At 42.6% G+C, this 6,413-nt stretch overlaps 3 long non-coding RNA genes across 4 annotated transcripts; all 3 read right to left on the bottom strand.

The window, feature by feature from the left end:
• Nucleotides 1-510: 510 nt before the first annotated feature.
• On the bottom strand, nucleotides 511-1,589 carry LOC123069908 (uncharacterized). The gene is made up of 3 exons (XR_006433188.1): nucleotides 1,488-1,589; nucleotides 1,333-1,404; nucleotides 511-737 (listed from the first exon to the last, which is right to left on the bottom strand). It is a non-coding gene; the product is annotated as an uncharacterized lncRNA (long non-coding RNA).
• A 130-nt stretch (nucleotides 1,590-1,719) lies between these two features.
• On the bottom strand, nucleotides 1,720-2,655 carry LOC123069910 (uncharacterized). 2 transcript variants are annotated; one of them, XR_006433190.1, is made up of 3 exons: nucleotides 2,553-2,655; nucleotides 2,009-2,469; nucleotides 1,720-1,734 (listed from the first exon to the last, which is right to left on the bottom strand). It is a non-coding gene; the product is annotated as an uncharacterized lncRNA (long non-coding RNA). The 2 variants fall into 2 exon arrangements; XR_006433191.1 differs by having other exon boundaries at nucleotides 1,725-1,739.
• An 83-nt stretch (nucleotides 2,656-2,738) lies between these two features.
• LOC123069909 (uncharacterized) lies at nucleotides 2,739-4,645 on the bottom strand. The gene is made up of 3 exons (XR_006433189.1): nucleotides 4,071-4,645; nucleotides 2,997-3,917; nucleotides 2,739-2,856 (listed from the first exon to the last, which is right to left on the bottom strand). It is a non-coding gene; the product is annotated as an uncharacterized lncRNA (long non-coding RNA).
• Nucleotides 4,646-6,413: the final 1,768 nt, after the last annotated feature.

The following is a 6,413-nucleotide window of genomic DNA, read 5'->3' as shown; positions in this document are numbered from 1 at the left end:
AAGGCGACATGTTCAACAGTTAGGTGTGGCGAAGATGCGTATGTTGAGATGGATGTGTGGCCACACGAGGAAGGATCGAGTCCGGAATGATGATATACGAGATAGAGTTGGGGTAGCACCAATTGAGGAGAAGCTTGTCCAACATCGTTTGAGATGGTTTGGGCATATTCAGCGCAGGCCTCCAGAAGCTCCAGTGCATAGCGAACAGCTAAAGCGTGCGGAAAATGTCAAGAGAGGGCGGGGTCGACCGATTTTGACATGGGAGGAGTCCGTTAAGAGAGACCTGAAGGATTAGAGTATCGACAAAGAGCTAGCTGTGGACAGGGGTGCGTGGAAGCTTGCTATCCATGTGCCAGAGCCATGAGTTGGTTGCGAGATCTTATGGGTTTCACCTCTAGCCTACCCCAACTTGCTTGGGACTAAAGGCTTTGTTGTTGTTGTTGTTGTTGTTGTAAATGCACATGTTATTTGGCTCAGCGATTATCAGTCCTGTCTAATCAGACCATAAAATAGAAATCAGGTTTCCGTGAATGATTAAATATACACACAAAGGCACATTATAAGGTTCAGGAGCGAGTGGGGAAGGTTCTTTCCATCATTGTTACTATGTATCCTCCTGCAGCAGCCCCACTGAATTGCTCCATCCAATACTTCCATTTAACCTATGACTGCACTCAAAGCTGCAGTGACATTTTTCATCTGGTTCAGCATCCCAATCTAAGGCACACAGTAATTTCCTGCAATGGTGAGGCAGCTGAATCAATAACACACAGACCAGATAGAGAGTTGAAACTCCACACTACAGGAAAACCAGAGCAAGACAGATGGCTGAAGACAATTTTTTATCCGAACAATATTCATTGCATCCATGCTTACATCCCTCTTCCCCTATAGCTTCAGCACATAGCATTCCACAGTTTAAAAGAGAGCAGATAAAGGGTGAGACAATACCTCAACAACAATTGCTTAACGACTTAAGTGTCATTTAGTTATTCTTATATAAAATTACAATCTAAAGTATCTAGGCTTCATTGCTCTTGACTGAGTACTCGTGTTCACTGACATCTTCTATTGCTAAATTGCTGATGCGTCATCACTCATCAGGTTTCACAGTTCAGAGGAAGAAATGCAATTGATTATTTTTAAGTGGTTGGCTGACATATTGACCTAGCATAGATCAAGCAATTCCACGACAATCTTAGTATCAGGACTAACTTGTGCATTCATGTCAGCAGAGGAAGAAATGCAATTGATTATTTTTAAGTGGTTGGCTGACATATTGACCTAGCATAGATCAAGCAATTCCACGACAATCTTAGTATCAGGACTAACTTGTGCATTCATGTCAGCAGCACTCTGTTTTAGAAGGGAAATGCTTTCATCCAGTGAAGCTTGTTGTCCAGCCTGATACATAGCAGAGCCATAGTTTTAGTTAGTCCTCTAGCACAACATAGGAGAAACAAATCAAGTCATTCAATCAAAAGGACCTTGAAGCCCTCCTCTTTGGGGCTTCGGGATGCCGAGCGGTCACAGGAGACATGGATCGCGCCATCACAATGCCCTTGACACATAAGATTTTAGCACCTGGGACATATAAAGAAAAATCAGAACAAAGGTGAATCTATTCTGATAGACATCGAGAGTGAAGGGGGGAGAAGGATTGAGAGAAACTTGCCTTGCCATCAGCCATCCCTCCATCGGAATGCCACTTCGAGCTTCTCTCATGCACACCATCTTTACTTTGCATTAGAAGTTTAGAACAAATCAGTTCCAATCTTTTCTCAATGAAAACTAAGGAAGAACTCAATAACTATCCTACTCTACACTGATCATTGCATGGTATTAATATTTCTATTTCACAGAATTAAATTTCAGCAACCATGTAAGCTCTGAACGTTGTTCTTGATTAAAAGGGCAAAAGGATAAACAAATGGAATAAGTCCCACCGTCAGTACTTAGTTTGCACCCAATTTTTTATCCGAACAATATTCATTGCATCCAAACTTACCTCCCTCCTCCCCTGTAGCTCCAGCCCATAGCATTCCACAGTTTAAAAGAGAGCAGATAAAGGGTGAGACAATACCTCAACAACAATTGCTTAACGACTTAAGTGTCATTTATTTATTCATATATAAAATTACACTCTAAAGTATCTACCGTTTCATTGCTCTTGACTGGGCACTCGTGTTCACTGACATCTTCTATTGCTAAGCTAGCTAATAAAGCTTTTGTTAACTTCAAATAGGCTATTGAATGCAACATTGCTGATGTGTCATCACTCGTCAGGTTTCACAGTTCAGAGGAAGAAATGCAATTGATTATTTTTAAGTGGTTGGCTGACATGTTGACCTAGCATAGATCAAGCAATTCCATGACCATCTTAGTATCAAGACTAACTTGTGCATTCATGTCAGCAGCACTCTGTTTTAGAAGGGAAATGCTTTCATCCAGTGAAGCTTGTTGTCCAACCTGATACATAGCAGAGCCATAGTTTCAGTTAGTCCTCTAGCACAACATAGGAGAAACAAATCAAGTCATTCAATCAAAAGTACCTTGGAGCCCTCCTCTTTGGGGCTACGGGATGTCGAGCACTCGCAGGAGACATGGATCGTGCCATCACAATGCCCTTGACACATAAGATTTTAGCACCTGGGATATATAAAGTAAAATCAGAACAAAGGTGAATCTATTCTGGTAGACATCGAGAGAGAAGGGGGAAGACAGATTGAGAGAAACTTGCCTTGACATCAGCCATCCCTCCATGGGAATGCCGCTTTGAGCTCCTCCTATCCACACCATCTTCAGCCGTCAGGACCTCCCCTTCGCTCCAATCCATGACACTGCAGCTCCTTGTCCCTAATCACACCAAAAATGATTCAGTATTGCCATAACTGAATCTATCAGAAAAATGAACCAATGTTTGGTAGTACTCCTAAGTTGGAGTAATCATGTAAGAACATGCTTGAGCTCTTGCAATGGAACCTAGAGTTAATTACCTTAATACCAAAGTAAGTTGGGCCTTCAATTTTTTTACTTTTGTTCTACAAATTTCATATACAAAAATATATAATCATCAAAATGTAACAGAGCCGTAGCTCCACAAGCAAATAAAGCATTGAAACTATAAGGCCTTACAAACTAAGTAAGTACAATTCAAATGTAAATATGAAATGGTGTTGCAGAAATTAACAAAGCGAACTACAATTCAGTACCAAATACTGTCTTTTAGTTCTGTGGTGATCACACTATTAACAAAGACTGGACAAACAACATTCTGAGAAACTAAACCAACCATGTTCAAGACAAAGAAATCAAACTTACAACCTATAAAACATCTTCGACACATAGTCATAGAGCAGAAATAAAGTTTTTACTTCATACAGCCCTGGAGAACAAATATGGTCAGTAGCAAAGAGCTACAAGCTCATCAACAGAAAATATTTGCTTTCTATAAGATAGAAGTAGAACCATGAGAGAATCTCTGCATATGGTAGACCCAAAAATTAAGGAGGCAGCAAATGGCCTTAGATTCACACCTGAACCACTTGAAGAAATGATGGAACCGACATAACATAACATAACAATTATCATCATCAGGATCTAAACTGAACATGTCTGATGGGACAACATATTCTCTTTTTACAGAATCAGGACTGTATAGTCAGCACACTCCAATCGAACAATAATGTGCATCAAAGCAAGCAAATATGTGGCAGACGATCCTTGTCCCAGTGAGACGGAGGCATACCTCGACGGGAGAAAAATTGCACAGCCCATCAAAGAAAAGCAAATATGTGGCAGACAAGTTGATCCTTGTCCCAGTGAGACGGAGGCATACCTCGACGGGAGAAAAATTGCACAGCCGAGCCACTCACTCTTGCTCATACTCTGTCTTTGGTGAACCATTTGTATCCAATCTGCAAATCAAAGAATGCAAAGGCCTCAATGACCACTTTAGATCAAATTGCATTGTTAGGGGCTACACAATTGATGAGACAAAGTGGCGCCCCTGCAGCCGACACCCTCATCGATGTCACCAAGTGGGGCTGAGAGAGGATGCAGAGGCAAACCTGAACCTCGTCGAGCTTGTTGCTTCTGTTGCTCCAGTCGGTAACCCTCCCTCAAGCACTGACCCCATCCACATCAGCCGCTCCACCCACCCCTGTAGCCTCTAACTCGCCATGGCCTTCTTCCCCTGCCTGGGAGATTCATGTGGGGGCGTCCATCATGGATGAGGGAGGGGAATGGTGGATGTGGTGAAGAGGGAGGGAGGAGGGAGGAGAAGAAAGTGCGCCTGTGACAATGCTGTGAGGAGGAGGCGCCGTCGGGATGGGAAGCACTCATGGCCACCCCATCCCGCCACTTTCCTGTTCCCCACGGCGGCGACCTGCGCGCGAGCGATGGGACGACGAGGAGGAAAAAGAGGCGAGGTGGTGGAGGTGGAGCAATAGGCAGCAAGGCTCCTAGCGTGGAGCCCGTGGCGACGAGGGTTGGGAAGGAGGGAGTGTGGCGGCGGACAGAGGGGGGAGGAAGGGAGGAGGAGCGAGGAGCAAGGGGGCGTGCGGGCTCTGGATTGGGGCTAGGGTTCGCTGTTCACGCAGTTGCCCAATGAGCTGTGCGCCAGAAACAATGCCCACGACGCGCGCACGCGGCGCGTTAGGATCGGCTACGCGCACACCCAAAAAAAGGCAACCCAGCCAATCAGCTTTTGCCCGAGCCCACAGGTCATTCCCCGCTCAAAACTGCCCGCGCGGTGAAAACGGCAACCGTGGACTTCTAGTGAAGATCCAATGGCAGGCAGCAAAAAAAGGACCGGGTTGACAAGATCTAATAGCCGACGAAGATCCAAATCGGAGGAGAACTAGGGAGACAAGTTGCCCAGCCACCTTATATGTTAAAATTCGTTTCCATTAACAACCTTCGGGCTAGTGCCTTCGGTATTATTTATTTTGATAGCTTCGGATCGACAAACCTCCTCGACAACATATGGTCCTTCCCATTTGGAGAGGAGTTTTCCTGCAAAGAATCTGAAATGAGAGTTGTACAAAAGAACATATTCTCCAACTTTGAACTCACGCTTTCGGATTCTTTTATCATGCCATTTTTTAACTTTTTTTTGAATAACTTTGCATTTTCATAAGCTTGGGTTCTCCATTCATCTAATGAGCTAATATAAAATAACTTCTTTTCACCAGCAAGTTTGAAATCATAATTGAGTTCTTTAATTGCACAATATGCTTTGTGTTCTAACTCAAGAGGCAAATGACAAGCTTTTCCATAAACCATTTTATAAGGAGACATACCCATAGGATTTTTATATGTTGTTCTATAATCCCAAAGTCCATCGTCTAGTTTCTTAGACCAATTCTTTCGGGACCTATTGATAGTCTTTTGTAAGATTAGTTTTATTTCTCAATTGCTAAGTTCAACTTGACAACTAGACTAAGAATGATAGGGTGATGCAATTATATGGTTAACATCATACTTAGCAAGCATTTTATGGAAAGCACCATGAATAAAGTGTGAACCACCATCAGTCATTAAATATCTAGGGACTCCAAACCTTAGGAAAATAACTTCCTTAAGCATTTTAATAAAGGTGTTATGATCAGCACTACTAATTGGAATAGCGTCTACCCACTTAGTAACTGATGTCTACTACACAACCTTCTCCTTGTAGACGTTGTTGTGCCTCCAAGTGCAGAGGTTTGTAGGACAGTAGCAAATTTCCCTCAAGTGTATGACCTAAGATTTATCAATCCGTGGGAGGCGTAGGATGAAGATGGTCTCTCTCAAACAACCATACAACCAAATAACAAAGAGTCTCTTGTGTCCCCAACACAGCCAATACAATGGTAATTGTATAGGTGCACTAGTTCGGCGAAGAGATGGTGATACAAGTGCAATATGGATGGTAGATATAGGTTTTGTAATATGAAAAAATAAAAAAACGAAAGGTAATTAATGATGAAAGTGAGCAAAAACGGTATTGCAATGCTTCGAAACAATGCCTAAGGTTCATACTTTCACTAGTGCAAGTTCTCTCAACAATAATAACATAATTAGATCATATAAAAATCCCTCAGTGTGCAACAAAGAGTCACTCCAAAATCACTAATAGTGGAGAACAAACCAAGAGATTATTGTAGGGTACGAAACCAGCTCAAAGTTATTCTTTCCGATCAATCCATTGGGCTATTCCTATAAGTGTCAAAAACAGCCCTAGAGTTCATAGTCAAATAACACCTTAAGACACACATCAACCAAAACCCTAATGTCACCTAGATACTCTAATGTCACCTCAAGTATCCGTGGGTTTGATTATATGATATGCATCACACAATCTCAGATTCATCTATTCAAACCAACACAAAGAACTTCAAAGAGTGCCCCAAAGTTTCTACGGGAGAGTC

The sequence above is a fragment of the Triticum aestivum genome, chromosome 3B (assembly GCF_018294505.1).
Source record: "Triticum aestivum cultivar Chinese Spring chromosome 3B, IWGSC CS RefSeq v2.1, whole genome shotgun sequence".
Classification (NCBI taxonomy): Eukaryota; Viridiplantae; Streptophyta; class Magnoliopsida; order Poales; family Poaceae; genus Triticum; species Triticum aestivum.
The sequence above is the reverse complement of the archived record's forward strand: the minus strand, read 5'-3'. Positions and strand labels throughout refer to the sequence as shown.